The 22,584-nt window shown below is 34.0% G+C and overlaps 1 protein-coding gene and 1 long non-coding RNA gene across 2 annotated transcripts in view; one reads left to right on the top strand and one right to left on the bottom strand.

The window, feature by feature from the left end:
• Positions 1 to 9,190, top strand: part of LOC100723598 (tyrosine-protein kinase Fer) — a 449,398-nt gene extending 440,208 nt beyond the window's left edge. The window contains exons 19-20 of the transcript XR_010043814.1: positions 7,294 to 7,439; positions 8,904 to 9,190. The gene's annotated coding sequence lies outside the window, so the exon portion shown is untranslated. The remainder of the gene's footprint in view (positions 1 to 7,293; positions 7,440 to 8,903) is intronic.
• The window catches only part of LOC134473529 (uncharacterized), a 149,925-nt gene that overhangs the window by 39,515 nt on the left and 87,826 nt on the right, over positions 1 to 22,584 (bottom strand). The gene's annotated exons all lie outside the window — the stretch shown is intronic.

Genomic DNA, 22,584 nt, shown 5'->3' with positions numbered 1-22,584 from the left:
GTCTACACTCATTCTTGTATGCTACAAGATACTTTTTGAGTAATTTCAGTATGTCATTCATAATGACTGTAATCATGTTTAAGGAGATTATAGGCAATACATTAATTTTTCAATACTAGGAATATTTTTTCACGAACTAAAAAGCAGTTTTTAGGAAACTGTGACTAAGCAGATCACTTAATTTTATCAAAGTACAACAAAGACATGTCTTTCAGTAAGTTTTTTTCTAATCCAGTGCTCCTTAAGGCTCCATTTATTGGCACTAATATTCAGCACTTCAACCATGTAAATGAACTTAAAAAAATATAAAGTTATTTAAAAACTAAAACCAAGCACAAAAATATAGCTCAATTATTTCTAAGTATAATCAGAGTAGCTGTAATTCAGGGGCTGTTATCTGGAATGTAGTTTGGCTTAGGCAGAAGCAATAATTTTTGCCTACGGGCACTTTTGCCACAACAAAGGTAAAAGAAAAAAATATGAAGTTCAAAGCATTTAAATTTGAACTTGTATGGCTTATCAGAGAACTGGATTGAATTGTAGATAACACAAAATTTCTATGTTATTTAAAAATTTAAAAAATTTTTTTATGTCCACTCTGTCAACTACCAGTTTACCAATTAATACTATCTATCTCTCAGAAAGTTCAGCAATTATTTCAAACCCCAAATCCAGCAGTGAGGCTTATAAGTATTATAAGTGGAGCTAGGGCTTAATTTTTAAAATTAGGGTGTGTGCTTGTGTGTATGTGTGTGCATGTATGCATGTGAGGAAGAATAGGAAATAGAGTAAAAGAGGAAGTAAAGAAGGAAAGAAAACGAAAGGAAGATTGAGGTGCAGAGAATAAGCAGCACAGATGCTACAGAAGTGAGAGTCCCAGTTCTGGATCGTCTCACTTGGGAGCTTAAATCATGCACATAGAGCAGTGTTCACACGTATACACACACACATACACATACACATACACATACACATACACATACACATACACATACACAGAATGTGTTAGTTATTTTCTTGTTGCTGGAACAATATTGTGAGAATGAAAGAGAAAAAAAGTGCTCGAAAGGAATGAATGACTGGACAGAGGAAAGGAGACAAGAAAGAAGGGAAAACATTATACACATACGTATACAAGATAGATAACTATACTACTATTCTTTGCTAGTTCATCAAAAACAACAGTTTGTGCTTTCACTGTTTTGATTGTTTGATCATTTTTTCAGGCCTAAATCTCGTAATCTGAACAATTACTTTGAAGATAACAATATTCAATATATTAATTAGTGTTAGTTTTCTATTATTTTGTCTTGAAATTCTGTATCATCATTTTTGTTGTTGTTATTTCTAAAATTAAAAAAAAAGGAAAGGTTTATTTTAGCTCATAATTTGTAGAGGTTTCAGTTCATAGCCAACTGACTCCAAGACAGGGAAGTATGACAGTGGGGTATGGCAGAAGAGGAACAGTCCATGGAAGGCAAGCAAAAAGCAGCAAGTGGTGAGCCTATTTTTTTCCTTTATTCTGTTCAGTACCACCCAAATGGGGGGGGGATGCCTCCCATTATCCACACTCAGAACTATGCTGAACCACTCAGTGAACTAATTGAGTTATCATACACCATTAAGCCATACTAACATACCCTAGATTCAGTCACATCCCAAAAGACTCAACTATAATAAGTGCATGAGGCTTTGGAGTTTCATCTAGATATAAGCATGCATTTATCTCAATGCTTTATCCCACAGATTTACTTCCCAAAAGCTCTACCTATAAGTATATGAGGCTTTGGGTGAGACATCTAGATATAAGCAATAACACAGACATACAAGCATATATTTATCTGTAAGCTCTGACCCACATTATTGAAGATAATAAAGACTGAGCTTTAGTATTTGTCACTTACATGGGACTTTATATTATGACCTAAGTCCTAGAAATGTGTTCATATGGTAATATTCTTCTATAAAATCTGAAAAACCAATACACACTGGTATTCCTTTTCTTAAAGAAATATTATAAATTCTATAAATTTCATGTCTCCAAAACTACAAGTCTATCCCTGACCTACACCAGGACTTTCTGACCCAGTGGTTTGGGTAAAGATGTGTGTCTTTTTCTTGTACTTTTCTTGTTTCCTTTTTTCTTTCTTTTTTTGTCACCAAGTGATTTTGATACATAACCACTTTGAAATTACTGATGAAAGACTGCAGACTGATCAGTCTAATGAATTCCTGAAACCTAGGTAGTATTTTCTTTCTGGAGCATTGCCCACCATTTATTGGGACATAAACCACATCACACTACGTAGTTCGGAAAATGCTGACAATTGGCAACATTCATTTCCACATTGCAGTGATGAATCACAAAGGCCTCTGTGCCGAGTAATTAACTATCCATTTGTGTGTACTGGCTGCCCTGATGCAGTTCTTTTCAACAAAGAAGGAAGGGAATTTGAACATTATATTAACCGTTGTTAATACCAAGCAAATAGAGTAAATTGGATTTATTAAAGAGTATGTGTGTAGATTTTTTTCCTAGGAGTTGATACAATTTGTCTAGTTTCTAATTATAGCTGGAACAGAAAATGGTTGAACTCGAAGACCTCTCACGGTATCTAATAAACTTTTACTTATGGAAAGAACATTTCTTGGGTTGGAGAATGACTAATAATTTACTAAGCTTTTCCTGAAAGATAGCTAAAGGTGTTTCACCTATATCCAGCTGATGAATTAGCCTTAGCTAATAATCAGTGTCATGAGACAGGAAAGAAGAAGCCTGTAATTACTTTGAAAGGAATGAAGGAACAGATCTGATAAAGAAAATAAATCAGCTAATTCCTTGAGTGCGTACTGAATGGAAAAGAAGATTATTTTATTGCAAGTTTAAAATGAGGTGAAAATGTGAGACCCTGGTTTTATCTGCCTGGCATCCATTTCCACTTTCTGGTAACAAATCCTCAATTCTCCTTTTTCTGTAATGCAGTTTGTACACTGCCATCAAAAGTTCCCTAACTCCTCCAAGCTAGCTAGGGATGTGCATGTGTCACAATCTTACCTAACGAACTAACTTATCTCAGTTCTACCAGGAATGACTTAAGAATCTGACACCCAGTCATCTTGGGAGACAAGAGTCTCTTTAAGGAATTTTTCCTGGGATGGTCAGGCTTCAGAATCTTAGGTCATTGCCACCATTGATTGGGACATAAACCACATCACACTATGTACTTCGGAAAATGCTGCTGTAGGACTGCTGCTGTGGTAAAGGTTTTATTTTGAACAGCCAGATGACATCTTTTAAAGACATTTTTTTGAAGGATGACCCATCAGGTATTGCCTAAGTTTTGACATGCTTGATAAAGACCGTTACGTTTATGGTCATGGAGTTGTATGTCTAAATATTCAACTTGGGGGTTGTATTTATTTTTACCTTCACCGTCTTATAAACAGGCATTTCAGTTTTGCTGTGGGGAAGCATAAATCTGACCTGATTTTTTTCCTCTCAGTAAGTGTCTTGCTTTTAATGTCTGCAAGCCATATCTTTTTTCTTTCATTGCTTGGGATGTGTACTTTTTCAAGAAATGACTGCATTATTCTGTAGCAACTTATTTTCTCACACCTTCATAGGCTGTTTTTATGGATACTAATATATGAGTTTCACTGTTGTTCTATTGGCCTCACTTCCTCCCTCACTTTCATACCTCTACAAATGTTGCCTTCAAATAAAATGGTAGATTACAGCCACTATAAATGATTTGGTTTGTTCCTTTCAAATTCTTTCTTCTTTGCTTGCCAGGGATCAGATATCTGTCTGAACTATGAAAATGTGAATATGAAACAGAGCTGTCCACAGCAACTACTCAGGAATCTTTGGGTTAATATCCTCACTACAAATCTGTTACTTTCATCATTTTAACCCCTCTTAGTATTCTGTGTGGGAAAAGTTGTATGTTACTTAATAACAAAACTGTTTGGGTCATTTTGTATTGAATCCTGGCATTTTCTTTTTTTCTCTTTCATTCCTGGCAGTCTCCTGTGTTTGAAGGCAATGTGGCACATGATATGGAAGATCATCAGGATGCTTTGTGTCTTGAAGATCTCTTCCTTAGGGCGTTAGGATGTGAAATTCAAACTCTCCATATACATTCCTACCTTCCCCGGAGGCAGTACGCTATTGGGAGATTTATGGCTATAATTAAAGAATTGCTGGATGTGCTTTCCTGGATGAGGACATTCATTTTATGTTAATACAAGTGTCCCTCAAGATTTCTTCCTTTGTTTAAATAGTATGAATTTAAAGAGAGTCAATAACATTGAGAAATAAACTATTAAAGGATTGTTGAAATTCAGGTAAATCTGAATAATATTATTGCATTTAAAATAACAGAATAAAATATGAGTAAAAAGAACATCCTTGTCCACATTTCAATGTGGCAAGGAGAATAAATAAATTGAAGATACTTAATATCACTATGTCCATGTTCTCACTGCTGAATCATGTATTATATAATATAACCAGGCTTCATTTATCAGTTATTTGGAGTTTATATTTTCTGCATTTTTTTATTTGTGTAGTTCTTAACCTTGCTTATCTTTCTTTCATATATATATATATATATATATATATATATATATATATATATATATTTTTTTTTTTTTTTTTAAAGCCCCTAGCTAGGCATCATGGTACATGCCTTACTGCTTATCATTTTTTCCCCATATATACTTTGTTTAAAAAGAAATACCTTGGTCAGCTATGATGGTGTGACCCTGTAATCCTAACCTTTGGGAGGCTGAGACAGGAGGACTGCTATGAGTTCAGGGGCTAGCCTGGACTACCTAATGAGTTGAAGGACAGTCTGAATTACGTAAATGTCTCAGCAAGGCAGAATTCCTTAGGTCATTTTCGAAAGAATTTAGAAGCTAAAGACTATAAATGCATGTGATCTACATAGGAAATAAGGTATAATAGCACAAGCTACTAACCCTAGCCACTTGGAGGACTGATTCAGGAGTATCTCTAATTTGAAGCCAGCCTGGGTAACTTAGTCAGAATTCAATAAAATAGCGGTGAGGGGATAGGAAAAATCTATGGTCTGTAACACTTTTCCTTCCTTTTGGACAGTGATTAAAAATTCCTTGCTTTGAGATTGAATGAAATACATAATTAAAAGCTAGGTCTCTGTCTCTGTCTCTGTCTCTCTCTATACACACATACATTTTGCCTGTTAAGAAGCAAAAGGAAAAGGAAGAGGAAAATGTGGCATCAAAGATCAGTATTATATCATAGAAAATGTAAATAAATGTAATTATCAAATAAGCACATAGTTTTTATTACGCCTAGTACCTGCACTATTACTGTATTTATAAAAGTTAAATATAGATTCATCCAGATGTATGAATGACATTTTAAAAATGTAGGTTTTATATTTGGATGTATATTATTATTTTATCAACTAGAAAACTATATTTACCATTGAATAAAATAGTATTTGATATTAAAGTAAATTTGTTTGAAAATTCTTCATATATTCTCAAGTATTCTCATATTCTTAATTACTGTCAATATTTTCTATCAATTCAATCTTTCTGTCATAACATATTTGAAACATATTGTTCCTTTACCAACACCTTGCATTCACTAAATAGCTTGAGATGTTTGAAAACAAAAAAGTAAAAACCTGGTATTTTAGGAAACAGTAGTTTGGTAGACTTTTTGTTAAAATAAATATTTTAAAATGACTTAGTCAGTTTGAATTTTAGTAAGTGAACTCAATTATGTTTAATTGTAGCAAGACTTGATGATATAGTTAAGATCATCTATTTAATTTTTCCCATCATCGACTCACAATATATGTAATCGTTATTCAATTTACCCAACAAGTCCAGAGAGAAATTTTTTTCAAGAAAACAGTATGATTGACAGGCCCCCAAATCAGTAATATCATATATATATATATATATATATATAGTAATTCACAAACTATTAATTTAAGAAATTTAATTTTCTTTGTGATAATAGCTTTCAAAGTTAAGGGTAGAATTTAAAATTTTTAGTTCTCTAAGATTTCACACTTTCAATAAAAGAAACTAACAAAAGAATAACAGATAATAGCTCTACTCACTACTAGTGACACTTCATTTTTTGAGATATATAGGCAGCATATGGTAAACTCTGTGTATATTAAATATATTACTTGGAAGAGCTGTTCAGACATTAAGAAATTAAGTACTGTAAACTTAACCTCTATCTCCGGAAGTTTCTATTTATGTCCTTTGAATTTATTGATGCTTGCTATAAAGTCTGCGAAATATTAGATAATGATCTTTATAAAGTACACCTATAAAAGCATCAAGTTATATCTACAGAATTTAAGTAACAAAGTGCATTGTAGCTAATTTCAAGAACATATTTTATTAGATGTCAAATACATCTTCAGGGATTAAAGGATTATCAAAGTACTGCCCATAATGAAGGGCTTATCAACTCCAAATATTTTCAGTTATTTCAGAGTATATTACCACATCCATGAACATATGCTATATTTCAAATGTAATGAACCATGTTAGTGTGTATTTTAATTGCTTTTATAAGATTCACATAGTATTTGCGACTGTTCTATAACATATTATGAATTTTATTACTGAGTAATGCACCCTCATTTGTTTCGTATTGTAGGAAAGATGGAATTCTACAAAAGTAAAATAAACAGGTATCAGAAGCTCACTATTTTAAAGTAGGCTAATTCATGTCCAACTGATACTTTTGTCAATGAAAAATTAACAGGAATTTTCTATGGCTCAACTTAATTCATCAAAAGTTTCTTATTTTAATTACTTGGATAGAAATAATTATTGAATATTTTATATTCTTTACTGTGTAAGCAGCATTTGCTGAATCCAGTCAAACTTTTCTGTGATTGTGATTTCACTCTGCTATATTAAGAATAACAGTACAGGGGGCTCAGTGATATAGGCGCCTGCCTGGCAAGTACAAGGTCATGGGTTTGATCTCCAGTACCAAAAAAAAAAAAAAAAAAAGACAGTATAGAGGGCTTTTCCTTGGCACAACTGTCTAAAGGGCATATGTAGGTAAAGGAAATGAGTGAAGTTGCTTCCTTATTTTGACAGACACTTTGTTTACATACTACACAGAAAAATGTTATTTTCCATTTAAAAAATGCACTTGTTCTCTTTTCTTGCATATGATTCTGTTTTATAGATCTGCCTTCCAACCGCTCATTTTTTAAAATGGAGAATCAGAGATAACAAATATTTCATTTGGTTTCTTTTTAGGAGACTAGTTTTAGAAATACACCAAGATAAATGGCAACTAACACTGGGCATCAGTGTTAGGGAGAGCATATGGAAACTGTAATACTGAAATGCCTTCTTTACAAGTGAAGGAAGATGGATGGCAAATTGTATAATCTACATACTGAGTAAGTTGAAACTCCCAAGAATAATGCCTGTTAGGAATGAAGACTGGGTGTTTTCAAGTGAAAACTGAAATCAATTTTTAAAAATACGAAACACCTGATAATTATGATTTAATGTTAGCAACTACAAAATAATTAAATAAAACCATTGTGTGGATAATATTGTGGGAACGAAACAAAACACGTTTGTAAGAGTAATATGGTCCATAGAGTTTGAAATTCCTCCTCAAATGTTCCTATCTTGTGTTGTTTCTTAATCTTTCTTTTTATTTCACTGTCTTCCTTTAGTTTCACAGATGTTTTTCAGGGGTATCTAAGTTTTCTAGGCAGCTTGAAAAATCATAATGCACTTGTCATGATGGCATAGCAAGTTGCAATGAGTATATTCTGTAAGAGTAGAAGACGAGGTTTATTTGAAACTATTTTAACACTGATTTCAGTATAATACCACAGAGTAGGTTTTTAAGAAATATTTACTATTGGTATACAGCTGATGCAACTAGTACTGTCAGACAAGAATAGAAGTTGCCATCTATAACCATCCCATCACAATCTATTTTTTTAGGGTAGGAATTGTGGTCAAAACTGTTAATCCTATATGATTTCAAAACAGCTGAGTTAAGACTGACTCTCTGCACCTACACAATGCACGAGTATCTCAGGGGCTGTGCTCTTCCTTCAGAAAGCAAGCAGCAACCGGATGGGATGGTGAAGCATTCCTGGAAGCTATACCGTTTAGAACTTTCTTCCCATCTACCATTACTTATTTTTTAGAAGTTCTTAGTATGGAAATTTAATAATAATAGTACAAGGATTTTATGCGTGAACTTTGTGGTGCCTACTTTAATTGCATAAAATGCTGTTTTAATAATTTGAAGGCTTTTGATTTGTATTCTAGTTGAAGTTGGTTGGTAATTGATCTCCAGACAGTTGGAATTTTACTTTAGTTTGTATAATAAAAATTATCATTCATTACACCAACTGCATAAAAAGAGAACAAAACTTTTGTTTTGTCTCAGTAATTTATAAGACTGAAGAATTTTCCTTGTGTATTTCACTGTCCTCTATATGATCAAAATGATCATTAAATGTTTGATTTTATAATTTTGACCTGACATATAATCTAAGCCTAACCAAAAAACAAAATCAGGAAACATACTTCTGGAAAATATTTTATAGATTTCTGAGTAAGACATTTGCCCTTGATTTATTTTTGCTTTAGATTTTCAATTTAAATAATGTTATTTATTCTTGATATCATGACTCTTCTTTGATATTTACACCTTTAAAAGAAATTAGCATTGAAAAGAGCTGAGGTATAATTATAATGGCAGTAGTAGTAAATCACATAAGTATTAAAATATATTAATGAGTACTTTCAAGGTACTTTAGACTGTTGTTTTTGTAGAATGAATTTCAGTAAGTTTCACCCAAATAAGTAATAATATCACAACCTTTGTGTTTCAGAAGAGAAAACTGAGGAGACAGTTTTGGTGGAACAACCTCTCCGAAGCCATGTAACGAGCTAGCAGCAGAGCCATGACTCGTATCCAGATCTACCTGGTCCCAGATCCTGTATTCTTTTTTTTTTTAATTGGTACCAGGGATCCAACTCATGACTGCCTGCTTGCAAGGCAGGTGCTTATGCCGCTGAGCTAAATCCCCAGCCCCCTAGATCCTGTATTCTTAACACCCAAATACTGTGGTGGGACATCCTAAAGATAAGTAAAGACAAACAAAGGGAAAAATGTGAAGACAGTCTCTTTTTTTTTTTTGTCTTTTTCGTTTTTATCGGTACCAGGGATCGAACTCACGACTGCCTGCTTGCAAGGCAGGTGCTTATGCCACTGAGCTGAATCCCCAGCCCTGAATAACTTTTAATAAGCAGTATAATTCAATATAAATCAGATCTCTAAAACACTGGTAAGTCCAGGCCTAGACCTATTTCTAGAGTCCCACACTGCATTTCTACCTCTAGCGCTTCTCCAAAGTGAAGAGGCATTCAATGCATAATGTCCACACGTCAACTCACCATTTGGACTCCAATCCTATTCCTTCTTGTATTCTGCATCTTGTGAAGACACCATGAACCAAATTAGGATAGTTAAACTCTATTCCTCTTTGTCTCAGTTTTCATATTTAATTAGTAACTCATTATTGACTCTCTCTCCTAAATAGCTCCTCAGTCTCCTTAGTTTGTCCCTTTCACTGCTTCTTTTGTAATCTGGATCCTCATCGACCAACAATCCAGTATAACCAATTTTCTGCCTGTAGTCTTGCTCCACTTCAACTTAGCCTACCCTGAAAAGAAGCTTCTATTAGTTACTACTCTCCAATTTCTATTCATAGAAAGCATACTTAAAAGATGAAAAATCCTTCTTTCCTTACATAGGTTCATTTATGGTTTGAACCTGTCTTAATTTCCTCATCACAGACAAAAATACCTGACACCTGCAACTTGAAGGAGAAGTTTATCTTGGTTCATATTTTCAGTCCATGGTTAGTCAGATTCAAAGCAAAAACAGCATGGTGGAAGGACCTAGCATGGAAGGAATCTGCTCACATACTAGCAGTCAGGAAGTACAGAGACAAGGGAGAAGCTGGGGAGGAAGACACTGTACATCCTTCTAGAATCCATCTCCTAACAGCCCTTTTAGCCACTGACCTCATTAGTGGATGAATCCACCTACGAATATAGCACCCCATGATCCAACAATGGTCCAAAATGCTCACCTCTGAGCACCAACAGTTTTGGGGTTATTCTTGGTCTAAACCATAACTAGTCCAGAGAAAAACACCAATAAACACAGCATAACTCAAGCTTTTAGAAGATAAGTCATATCTACTCACTAATAAGTCAGGACTATAAGGTGGTCCCTGAATGGAATATTTATCCATGCCAATAATGAAACATAATAACAAAAAAGTGTATTTTCCCTAAACAACTTTGCTAAAGGATTAAAGGTACAAAGCAGCAAAAATTTCAATGCTTACGCATTATCACTCTGAAAAATATAATGCTGAATTGATGCTACACTTTTCACTCTAGGAATGGCATGCCAGCACAAAACTTGAGCCATCTTGAGCAAAGTAGCTGCACTTTGAGATCATAATGTTAACTAAAATAAATCAAACACAGCTTAAATATCATATGGTTTCTCTTATATGAGGAGTCCAAAATATAAACAAAGAGCAAAATAAAAAAACAGGTAATGGGAAGCAGGGAGACAGATTTTTCTCAAAAGTGAAAGAGACCAAAAGGCAGAGGGAGGAAGGTGGGGAGGAGAAAGGAATGAAAAAAGACTTACAATGTGTTATGTATGTGTACCAACGTCCCATGAGGAATGTAATCATTATGTATTGCAAACATGTACTAACAAAAAAACATAATAATTAAAAAGAGCTTCTAATGCTGCAGATGTACCTCTGGGTCCACCAATTCCCAGGACTGAAGGATAGGAGAAGAAGGCTAAAGGAAGAAATCTGAGGGAAGAAAAGAGGGATTAAAGTAAATTCATTAGTAAATAAGATTCCTAACTTTTTACTTCCAACTCAAACTGGGCAGCTTTTGCGTTTTTTTTTTTTTTTGAGGGGGGAAATGATTGAAGTCCCAAGTTATATTTTTGCCATGATCCTTCATAAGACTTAAATTAAAAGGGTGTAGTAATTTTATAATTACTGTGGTATAGTCTAAAAAATTTAGAGTAGATAAACAATATTTCAATTTAATGTGCAGCTATTAATTGTGTGGGTTAAATATCCCAGCAAATAACTTTTGATTAATCATTAACCCTAAATCTTTCATAACTATAAAAAAGCCTGTCTATTCTGTGTCTATTAAAGATTTTCTGTTGACAAAATATCCGACATATTTTAAAGTGCTTTTGATAGATTCAAGATTCTGTATAGTATCATTATGATTAATTATTTTGCTTGTATTTCTCATACAATCTACTTTTATTTCTTAAGAGTAAACTTAAAATTAGATATTGGAAGACTTCATGCTAATATTTATTATTTGTGGTATAATATATAATTTGCTTATTCTTTGAAAAAACTTTAAAACACAGTAAATACCTATAATTACAGTCAGTTCTTGTTAAATATAGCAAGTAATAGGGAAACCTGAGCATATGGTCACAGTGTACATACATGTGTATATCTCATCTCTTTCGATGTATGGATGACTATAATTCCCCTACATTAAAAGATCATTTTTAAGTCTTTGTCCATCTGGAATTATTTTCATAATGGAATTTCACATCATACTTCTGGAGGTGGAGACTTGTCTTTTAATAAATTCTATATGTTTCGCATTTTCTGTAGGCCTCACTTGCCATATGCAGCTGCAGCCTCCCATGATAATTTCTGTGTCTACCTTTGTGCATATGTGCCTTTGGCCAACATTTCTTGAGAATGAAGTATGGGACTGCAGTCAAACTCAGCAGGAATATAAGGGCATGATTGTGTTGGGAACCAATCTAATGTGATGCCCAAAGGAGCTGAAAAGGAAGAGAGGCAGACTGTATGACTACAGCAAACCTTTCTTGTTCAATTTTTTTTTCCCCTCAAGGAGGTTAGCAAATCTGGTTAAATTCTTTGGATCTAAATGTATATTTTGACCTTTTCTTGGAAACTAGATGGCAGGCCAAGCTAGTAGTCAGAATAATTTCTATTAATATTTTTGAAAGTATGTTCCTTAAACATCACAAGTATCCACAATATATTGTATTAAATTTGCATGTACTTGATAAGTGTAAATAAACTGTATCTACTATTTATTATGTTAAGTATCATATACTAAAGAATCATGGATGAAACTATATTAAATATAGGCAAACTAAAAGGGTAAAGCAACATAGCACACACTGTTATAAAAACATACACAAACCAACAACAAAAGGAAAGGCATTTTTGACTATTTATTATGTAGTATCAATGTGTAAAGTGCTCTTAAATACATTTACACAATTAATTTTCATCCATTTTTGTAATATAGATACTATTTACATCATGTAAAAGAGATAGTACAGAATAACTTTAGCATCACAGTTACTGAGAAGCAGGAAAATAGAAGTTAAGGTCTGTCTGACTATATCAGACTACAATATCTTACTTATATAAGAAAGGTAAAGATATCCAGCTAGGGAGAACATGTCTAGGAACAGAGCTAACAAATGTGAATTGTTATGAATAGTAAATTAGAATTTTAAAAGCAATGAATGAATGGAATCAAATTGCATTTAAACAATCTGAACAAGACAAAGAAACTACACATTCATAACCATTATGCAATATTTAGGTAGCTTTTCCTACTATTGCTACATTAAATTTAATTTTTTTTTCAATTACTCATATCTCTAATGTAGTTTCCATTCTCCATGGAAAGTAATGTGATACTGAAATGCAAGGGCAGATATTTCTAAGCCAGACTTAAAAATACAGTCAAGTTTTCCAATCACAATTAATATCTTAGTATGAGATAAAATCCCTATGACATGCACAGTAATTAATTGATGAATGGAGCAAAATATTAATAGCCAATTTGTACCTTTCTACCCTGTTGTCCCCTTTACCTCTCCTTGACCATATCCTCTAGTTATACTTCATACATTTACCTTGTAAAGATCTCTGAAGTGTGACTATAGTGGGATGAATAAAGAATAGTCTCAAAAGATGACTAATTTGAAGGCAGTAACAGTGATCTGAATAGGAAAGTACTAGTATGTTGGTTAAAGATCAGTTACATTATTTTATAGACGTTTTTGTGCACTACAAATTAAATTATGCAGTAGCCACAAATGCATACATACCAGATCAATACTAAACACCTAAGGGATCTCAGCAGAGTGCCTGGCTCAAGACAGCTGTAAACTAATCTCTCTTCTAAGCAAAATCAAGCAGACCAACACAAATGAATTCAAGCAAACAAATAACCAACTTGAGTCCACTTGGCAATATGCTAAGAACTTATTCTCATGTATTTCAAAATTCAATTATTTTCTCCCACATGCAGAGAACTCCATTTATTTGTGCAACAAATAAGTATAAATATCCACTAGGTGCCAGGTAAAATACTTGGGCATCAGAATGAAAGGGCTGAAAGGGAAACATAAAAGCATATCCTTTTAAGAGTATAAAAAAGTCCATATATTCAAATTTAAAAGAATTCTTGAGTCTATGTATTAAAACAGAGGTATTCCGAAAAATCCACTTAAAATTATTTTTCTGGAAACAGCTATGGATTGAAATTCCACACGAAGTGGAGAAACCTCACAGGAAGAAGCTTGTGTGTGCTGGAATAGTTGAAAACTTGGGAGTAGTAGTCTGTGATCTGGCCGTGAGGCACAGGAGGCTTGCAGTGAGGAGAGGACACAAGTGGCAAAGGCCCCAGGCGGGTGGGGGATATGCTTGGTAAAGAGCTCAATGAGCTTAGAAGGGAGCATATAAATCTGTGGGGAGAGACAGGAGGCATCAGGAAAAAAATGCAGGTGGGGTCTCTAAGAAAGCTGTCAAATGCCTGTCTAGGAAGTTGAACTGTGTTCAGTGCCTCAACAGTTTTACACTTGTGGGTCTGGGACAGTGATCTTTTGACACGGCTTTTTTTTTGCTATGCCGAAGTACAGCACAGCAAGTGACCACTGGGACAGATTCTGCCCCAATCTTAACTAGGAGAATAACTAAACCTGTAAAAATCTCACTTTTGGACTTAAATTAACATGAATTGATGTTTAGAGCAATCTCTATTGAGATCTAGGTAAAATGAACAAGTTAAACAGAATTCTGTAACAATCAACATAGATTGAACAAAAACACAATAAAGGGAATATTTCCATCAAAACATTTAGAAGACTCACTATTAACTCCTTTAAGTAGGTCCTCAGTACCTCAGAAAGAACAACTGAGCTAAGTTTCCATGGGAAAAACCACAATTTGGGCACAGAGCTTCAAGACTGTCAAATTAGCTTCATATAATGATACCTACTGTATCTGAACAATGTTGATTGCTCAATAGCTGCATGTGACTTGTGTATTCTTTAGACTAACAGAGTTTCAAACCCTAATTAGCTGCCTTGGCTAATGAGCACAAGGAACTTTAGGAAAGTAGCTGAATGAAATTGTCTTCAAAATCCTTAAGCAACAATAGGAACGATGGAAATGCAAAGAATAGCTATTAGTTCCAGGGGCCTTTGAAACAGTTTTCTGTGAACTAAAACATTTCTCCAGTACACCCTGCATTATAAACTTACGTAGCAAAATGTACTTTTCTCACTAATTAAGGACTTTCCACCTGAGGGAATTTTCAAGAACTCATAACGCAAATAGCAGCATCTCATTTAGAGGCTTTTGAGAGCCTCAACCACTGAATTCTGAGGCTCCAAAAATAAACTAAAAACAGGAAAGGTTGAGTACAGAAAACAGAAAGCTGTTAAGGTTAACCAACGCTAACACAGCTTCTCCCAAAGAATCTTGTTGAGAATTTGTCAGGCCTCATTCCTGAGGCCCTGGGACCATGACAGAGCTATCTTTTACCTCTGAGGATGTGTAAACATTTCTGGAATAAACATCAATCCTGAAGAAGGTAAACAAGTATGTTTATATTCCTTTACTACTGTTGCTGCTAAAAGTTTAATATATATGATATTCAATGGTTTTTGCCTAAGAATCCAGCTTCTACAGAAATGTCATTAAATTATTCTTGGAAAGCTACACAGCACACTGAACTAAAATGACCTCACAGTAAGTCACTCAAATAAATGCAGCTTAGAATCTCCACTGCCATTTGTTTGCAGTGTAGAATGCAGGCTGCAGGAAGATAGTTATCCAGAATAAATGAGGGCCTGGTGACAGGGGATTAAATGACAAAATATTCAAGGAAATCAAGGAAAGAATATATTAAAAAGGAAAAAAAGAAATAATAGAATTGGATCCAGTTCTGTTGAAAACTAAGAAACAGAAGCAGTAAATTTAAAATCCTACACTCATAAAAATTTAACCAATGACAAATTATACATATACTAGAACTTCTACTTTACAAATACAGAAGACTGACAGAAACTTTTAGAAGTAATTGGTTTACAAAATAAATCTTCACCCAGACATATAATAAATAAGATCTCAGAAATTCAGCATAAGAATAGAATATTAAAGGCTGTTACAGAGAAGAAACAGATCACCTATAAGAAAAGCCTATCAGAATCAAGGCAAATTTCTTGACACAAAGCCTCAAATCAAGAGCAAATTTGAAGTATTTCAAAACCTGAAAGAAAACAACTTCCAAACCAGATTGATGTATCCTTAAAAACTATCTTTCAAAATTAGTGGAAAAAGACAATATTTCCATGACAAAGAACAACTGAAGAAATTCATGAACTCCAACACTATACAAAGGGTACTGAAAGATATTCTAGAGATAAAAATGACAACAATTCCAAGAATAACAACAGAAAGAAACCATCAGGCAGGGCAAGCAATTAAACAGAAGAGAAAAGTAGAGAACCAACAACAGAAAAATAACACAACAAAGATATGCTAACACATATCAGTTATAACCATCAGTATAAATAGCCCCAACTCACCAATCAAAAGAAATGGGTTGGCAGATGGATCAAGAAACAAGATGAAACAATATGCTGTATATAAGAAACACATTTAACTCAAAAAGAAACTCATAGACTAAACGTCAAAACAATACTCCATGCAACAGGAACCTAGAAAAAAGCAGGGTAGCTATTATGTTTGCAGACAATGTGAACTTCAAACAAAGAATGACCAAAAGAGATAAAGAATGTCATACAGGTTAGGGAAAACCTTTGAGAAGAGATAATAATCATAACTATGGAAGCATCAAATATGGTAGCACCCAACTATATAAGACAAATATCAACAGACATGAAAAATCAAATGAGCAATAATACAATTGTAATGGTAGATGTTAATATCCCATTGTCATAAATGGATGGATCAACCAGACAAAAAAATCAGAAAAGAAGTATCAGAACTGAACCAAACCTGTGAACAAATGGACTTAGTACATGTTAACAGAATATTCCACCCAACAACATCAGAATATGCATTCTCAGCTGTGCATGGGTTGTTCCCTAAAACAGACCTTATACTAGCTGATAGAAGATGCTTAAGTAAATGTAAAAGAACTGAAATTATTCCATATTTACTATCTGAGCATAGTGCAATGAAACTGGAAATTAATAGCAAAAGAAACCATAAAACTCCATAAACACGTGGAAATTAAAATAGCCTTCTGAATAACTAATGGGTCACAGAGAAATTAAAAAAGAAATTAAACAATATCTACAATTAAATGAAAATGCAGACATAATATAATGGAACCTGTAGGACACAATGAAAATAGTACTAAGAGAGAAATTTATAGTGGTGAACTGTTATGTCAGGACAGAATGAACACAAATAAACAATCTAATTTACACCTCAAGCTACAGAAGAAGTCAAGCCCAAAGCCCAGAGAAGGGAGGAAATTACAAAGATCAGAACTGAAATTAATGCAATTGAGTGTAAGAAAAGAATTAAAGAGTTGATTCTTAGAATAAAATTAATAAACCCTTAGACAATCTTATAAAAAAGGGAAGAGATTCAAATTCATGCAATGAGTATATATCCTATGGAAATTCAGAAGATTATCAATACCTCCTTTGAAAACCTCATAGGATGGAAAACAGAAGAAATGGACAGATTCCTGGATATGTATGAATTACCAAAGCTGAATCAAGAAGCTAAAAAAAATTCTGAATAACCCAGTATCAGTCAATGAAATTGAAAATGTAATTAAAAACTTACCAACAAAGAAAAGCCCAGGTCCTGATGGATTCATGGCTGAATTCTACAAGAAATTCAGAGAAGATTTAATACCAATACTCTTCAAACTCTTTAATTAAACTGAAAGGGAGGTAGTACTCCTGATCTCATTCCTGGAGACAAGTATTACTCTGATACCAAAAGCAAAGAAAGAGCCAACCAAAAAGACAACTATAGGTCAATCTTCCTAATGAACACAGATGTAAAACTCTTCCATAAGATACTAGCAAACAGAATGCAGCAAATGATCAAGAAGATTATACATCATGATCAAGTGGGATTCATCCAAGGAATGAAGACACAAACCAATAAATCAATATCTACAAACCAGTAAATGTTGACCGGGGATTTACCTTAGTGGTATAAGTGCCTGTCTGGCAAGCACAAGATTGTGCGTTTGGTCCCTAATAAAAACAAATAAAAAAAACCAAAAAAACAAAAAACAAAAAACAAACCTCAAACCAATAAATGTTGTACACCATATCAACAGAGCCAAAGACAAAAACCACATGATCATCTCAATAGATCCAGAAAAAGGTTTTCACAAAGTCCAATACTTACTCATGATAAAAAAAAACCTACAGAAAATCATAATACATGGTCTTTATCTCAATCTGATAGAAGCCATCTACGACAAACCAACAGCCAACATCATACTAAATGGACAAAAACTGAAAGCTTTCGCTCTAAAATCAGAAATAAGAAAAGGATGTCCACTATCACATCTCCTATTCAATATAGCACTGGAAACATTAGCCAGAGCAATTAGACAAGAGAGAGAAATAAAAGGAATAAGGATAGGAAGATAAGAGGTTAAATTATCATTACTTGCAGATGACATGATATGCTACATAAAAGACTCCCAAAACTCTATCAAAAATCAACATCATCCCTGTACACAAACAACAAACTCATTGAAAGAGAAAATAGGAAAATAATACCCTTCATAATAGCATACAAAAAAAAAAAAACACCACAAACCACAAACTTAGGAATTAATCTAACAAAGGAAGTAAAGGATCTATATGTTGAAAATTACAGTACTCTGAAAAAAAGGAGATTGAAGATATATAAAATGGAAAGATAGCTCTTACTTATGGATAGGAAGAATCAACATAGTGAAAATGGCCATACTCCTGTAATTGTTCAACAGATTTAATTCAATCCTGATCAAAACACCATTAGCATACTTCACAGAACTAGAGAACAAATTCCTAAAATTCATCTGGAACCACAAGGGACCTAGAAGCAAAGGCAATCCTAGGCAACAATGGTAGGCAGGAGGCATCACAATCCCTAGCTTGAAATTATACCACAAAGCTACTTTGATAAAATCACCCTTGTACTGGCAAAACAACAAACAAACCAACCAACCAAAAACAAACAAAAACAAACCTGAGGGTCAGTAGAACACACTAGAAGATGCAGACACAACTACAAATATACTCAGCCACCTTATCTTTGACAAAGAGGTCAACACTTCACTGGATGAAAGGCAAGCCTCTTTAATAAATGGTGCTGGAAAAACTTGCTCTCTCTATATAGGCCAAAGCCTAAAATTAGACCCATGCCTAGCACCATGCACTAAATTAGTCAAAATGGAGCAAACATCTAAATATCAAAATAGAAGAGAAAGTTGGTAAAAATTTTGAAGACAAAGGAATAGGTAGAGCTCATGAACAAAATCAGACTGCACAGGAAAATACTTCAAAGAATCACCAACTGGGATCTCATCTTATTAAAAAGCTTTTGTATAGCTAAAGAAATCAACAACAAAATGAATAGATAACTCACAGAGTGGGAAAAATTTTAGCCAATTGTTCCTCAAAGAACTACTATCTGGAACACATAGGGCCAGGAGTTTAGCTTAGCAGCATAAGTGTCTGCCCTGGCAAGTGAAAGATTGTGAGTTTGATCCCCAGTACAAAAAAAAAAAAAATTAAAGGTAAAGATTTGAAAAAAATCAGACCTTTCTCCCAAATTCTAAGACTCAATCCAAAAATGGGCATTTGAGAAGAATACATGCTTTACAGACGAAATACAAATGGCAAATAAATATATGAAAAAATGTTCAACCTCATTGGTCATTCCACAGATGCAAATTAAAGCAACACTGAGATTCCATCTCACCCCAGAAAGAATGGCTATCACCAAGAAATCAACCAGTAACAAATGCTGGAGGGGCTGCAGGGAAAAAGAAACCCTTCTTCACTATTGGTGGGAGTGTAGAGTGTGTAACTACTCTGGAAATCAGTGTGGGATTCCTCAAAAAACAAAATAAAACAACAACAACAAACTAGGACTAGAGGTCCCATTTGACCTAGCTATTCTCCTTCTGAGGATGTTCCCAGAAGAAATTAAACATAATACCACAGAGATTTAAGTGCATCCATGTTTACAGCAGCATGATTTGTAATAGCTAAATCTTGGAAACAACCAAATGCCCATCAACTGAGGAATGGATAAAAAGGTAGTATTTTTTACACAATGGAATACTACTCAATCATAAAGAAGGATAAACTTGAGACTTTAATATGTAAATGTATGTAATGAGATCATACTCATAAGTAAAAAGCAGACTTACATGTGTGAACATCATATTAGCTCCTTGGTGTGAGAAACTGAAATAGTAAATAAATTCTGAAATGTACAATAGATATTGTGAAATAGGAAAAAAATTATTCAAAGGAAAAAAGAACTAGGATGGATGAAAGGGAAAAGGACAGTAAGGAAAAGGAAAAACACAAGTAAGCTATACTATTAGTATCTCTTAGTTCATTAAAAAGGAAGTTTTGTATTAATACCAATTGGAGAACTTTTTATACCCACATTTTGTACCCTCATCAACTTCTTTAAATATAACAATATTTAATGTATTGACTATTGTTATTCTCCTGTTATTTTATTATACAAAATAAAAAGATTTTTTAAAAAGGTAATTTATTAAGTCTACAGAATCCTGAAGTGCAAGAGCAGGGTGTAATAAAGAGAGGCCTACTGAAATATCTATTGCAAACGTAGAGCAAATATTAAATCTGTTGGTACAACTGTGTAAGTGTTCATTAAAACCAGAAATAAGCTAGAGATGTCTCGGACACTTGCAGTACCTGGTTTACTCACCCCAGTAAACCTTAGATGGCCTTAGATGATTTCAATAAAGCAAGAGGAAGAAAATGATATAAAAATTGGAAGGAGACAAAATGATCAGAATTCTCAAAAGATATTAACTGCTTTTTAAAAACTAAAGAGACTCAAACTGACAAACTACTAAGATACTGAGAAATAAGGAGGCAGACCTTTTGCAAAAGGGAAGGGAACTGAGAGATGGAGGCAAGGGGAGGAAGGCTAGGGAAAGGGCATGAAACAAGAATTAAGGTGTGTTAGATGCATGTAACCAACTCCCTACAAAATGTGGTCACTACGTATTATGAACATGTACTAATAAAAAATAAAAATTGAAAAACAAAAGAATACTAGGAAAGTGTTTTGGTTCACATCCAGATGTCCCCCGAGAGCACCATGTGCTCAGAGGTGGGTTTTGTGGAAGGTGACTGGCCTGTGGAGGTGTCACAGCTAAATAAGACAGCAGGAGGTCGGTCAAAGCGCAACCCGGAGAAGGGACACACACCTGAGGAGCTAGGTTGCTGGGCCCTCGACCTGGTCAGGTGAACAGGTCTACAATTTAAGAAATAAAATTAGCTAATAAATACGCTAAAAATTCAACCTTCCTAGTAATCACAGAAATGAAAATTATAATTTCATAAAAAAACAAAAATTAAAATGCTGTTCTGTTCCATTAGAAATGTCCTTTCAATGACATTTTATTGTTGAGTGAAAATATGTTGCTAAAAACATATTTACACTGTATCTATTTGCATAAGATAAATCTAAATTATATATTATTGATATGTACATCAATAGAAATATATACAAAATAGTCGAGAACTGTTGTTCAGAACTGCACCTGTCAGAGTTTCCCGCAAAGGCAGAAAGGAACTGGGAGTGGGACTAGCAGCAAAAGGAATTTCAGTTTTATCTGTAACGTTATGTACATATACAATAATACTTCAGTCCATAAACATTTCAGTTGGCAAAAAGTTTGGTTCTGAAACAAAAGCATTCAACGACATTTTGCTTCCATTTGCAAATTCTGCATTAAGTTACAAAAACTACCACGGTCTTCTTTCCCACGCAAATACAAATGTGGCTATCTTCCCTAAAACTGTAAAACAAATTAAGTTTCTAAACTAAAGTACCACTGTATATGTATTTTAAAGAACAAATTATACATGCATTATCAATGCAAGTAAAATACTGTACAATGATAAAGACAATACACAATTTGGCCTTGGTGAATGAGTTGGTTTCAAATTCTAAAAGCTCTCCCAGGTATTTCTGCATTTGGTTAAAAAGTCAAATGTTATAAAGAAGTAGTATATAGAGGACTCAAATTCTTTCAGGTGGATGTAGGGGACTTATTGAGAGGAACTAGCTTCATTATATGATAAGCTAACATAAGATTATAATTAAAAGTAGACATCATATTTTATCTATCTCATATCTTAACAGTGATTAGTTTTTTCACCCAATAGGCTTACAATAAATACTCAGACTGGAGGAGGAGGGTGTGTGTGTGTGTGTGTGTGTGTGTGTGTGTGTGTGTATGTGTGTGTGTGTGAGTATGTGTGTGTGTGTGTATGTGTGCACATGGGGCAAACAGGAGTTAAAGAAGTCTGTGTGGACTGTGTTACTTACCATCAAGAAAACAGCCAGGATTAAAAAAAAGGTAGCGTTATGGTACTGACAAGTTGAACAGAGATTGGTTTTGTCTCCTTAGTGAACATTTGAGTAGGCAAAATATACACATGTTGGATTAAAACTTGGATTCAGACTGAAAAAAAGTGAGATAAGCTATCTAAAGACAGTTGGAATAAGAGAAATAATATTTTCTTATGGTATGGGAGCAAAATAGTGAAGGAAAGAACCACAAAGAGACTGGTGACACCAACAAAAATAATAATCATGGTGATGATGACAGTGTCACGTTTTAGATTCTCCTATTTTCAGGGAGCACTAGTTAGGTTTAGAGTTTTTGTATCTAGTTAGGTACAAATGGCTTAAAGCACCAGTTAGATAAGAAAACATTTAAATCTTAAGTGAAGCAGTTCATTAAGTGTGGACTGCACTGTATCCTGGATACATTCTTATCCTTAGATTTTCCCCTCCGTGCCTTGTATTCTTAGCTTTGTGTATAGCATTGTGTACTTAGCTTCATAAACAACCCAGGCGGGATGCTCTTTGCTAAGGGCAATAG

This window comes from Cavia porcellus, unplaced genomic scaffold (assembly GCF_034190915.1).
Source record: "Cavia porcellus strain 051 isolate PalLab524CR breed Dunkin Hartley unplaced genomic scaffold, mCavPor4.1 scaffold_27, whole genome shotgun sequence".
NCBI lineage: Eukaryota > Metazoa > Chordata > Mammalia > Rodentia > Caviidae > Cavia > Cavia porcellus.
The sequence above is the reverse complement of the archived record's forward strand: the minus strand, read 5'-3'. Positions and strand labels throughout refer to the sequence as shown.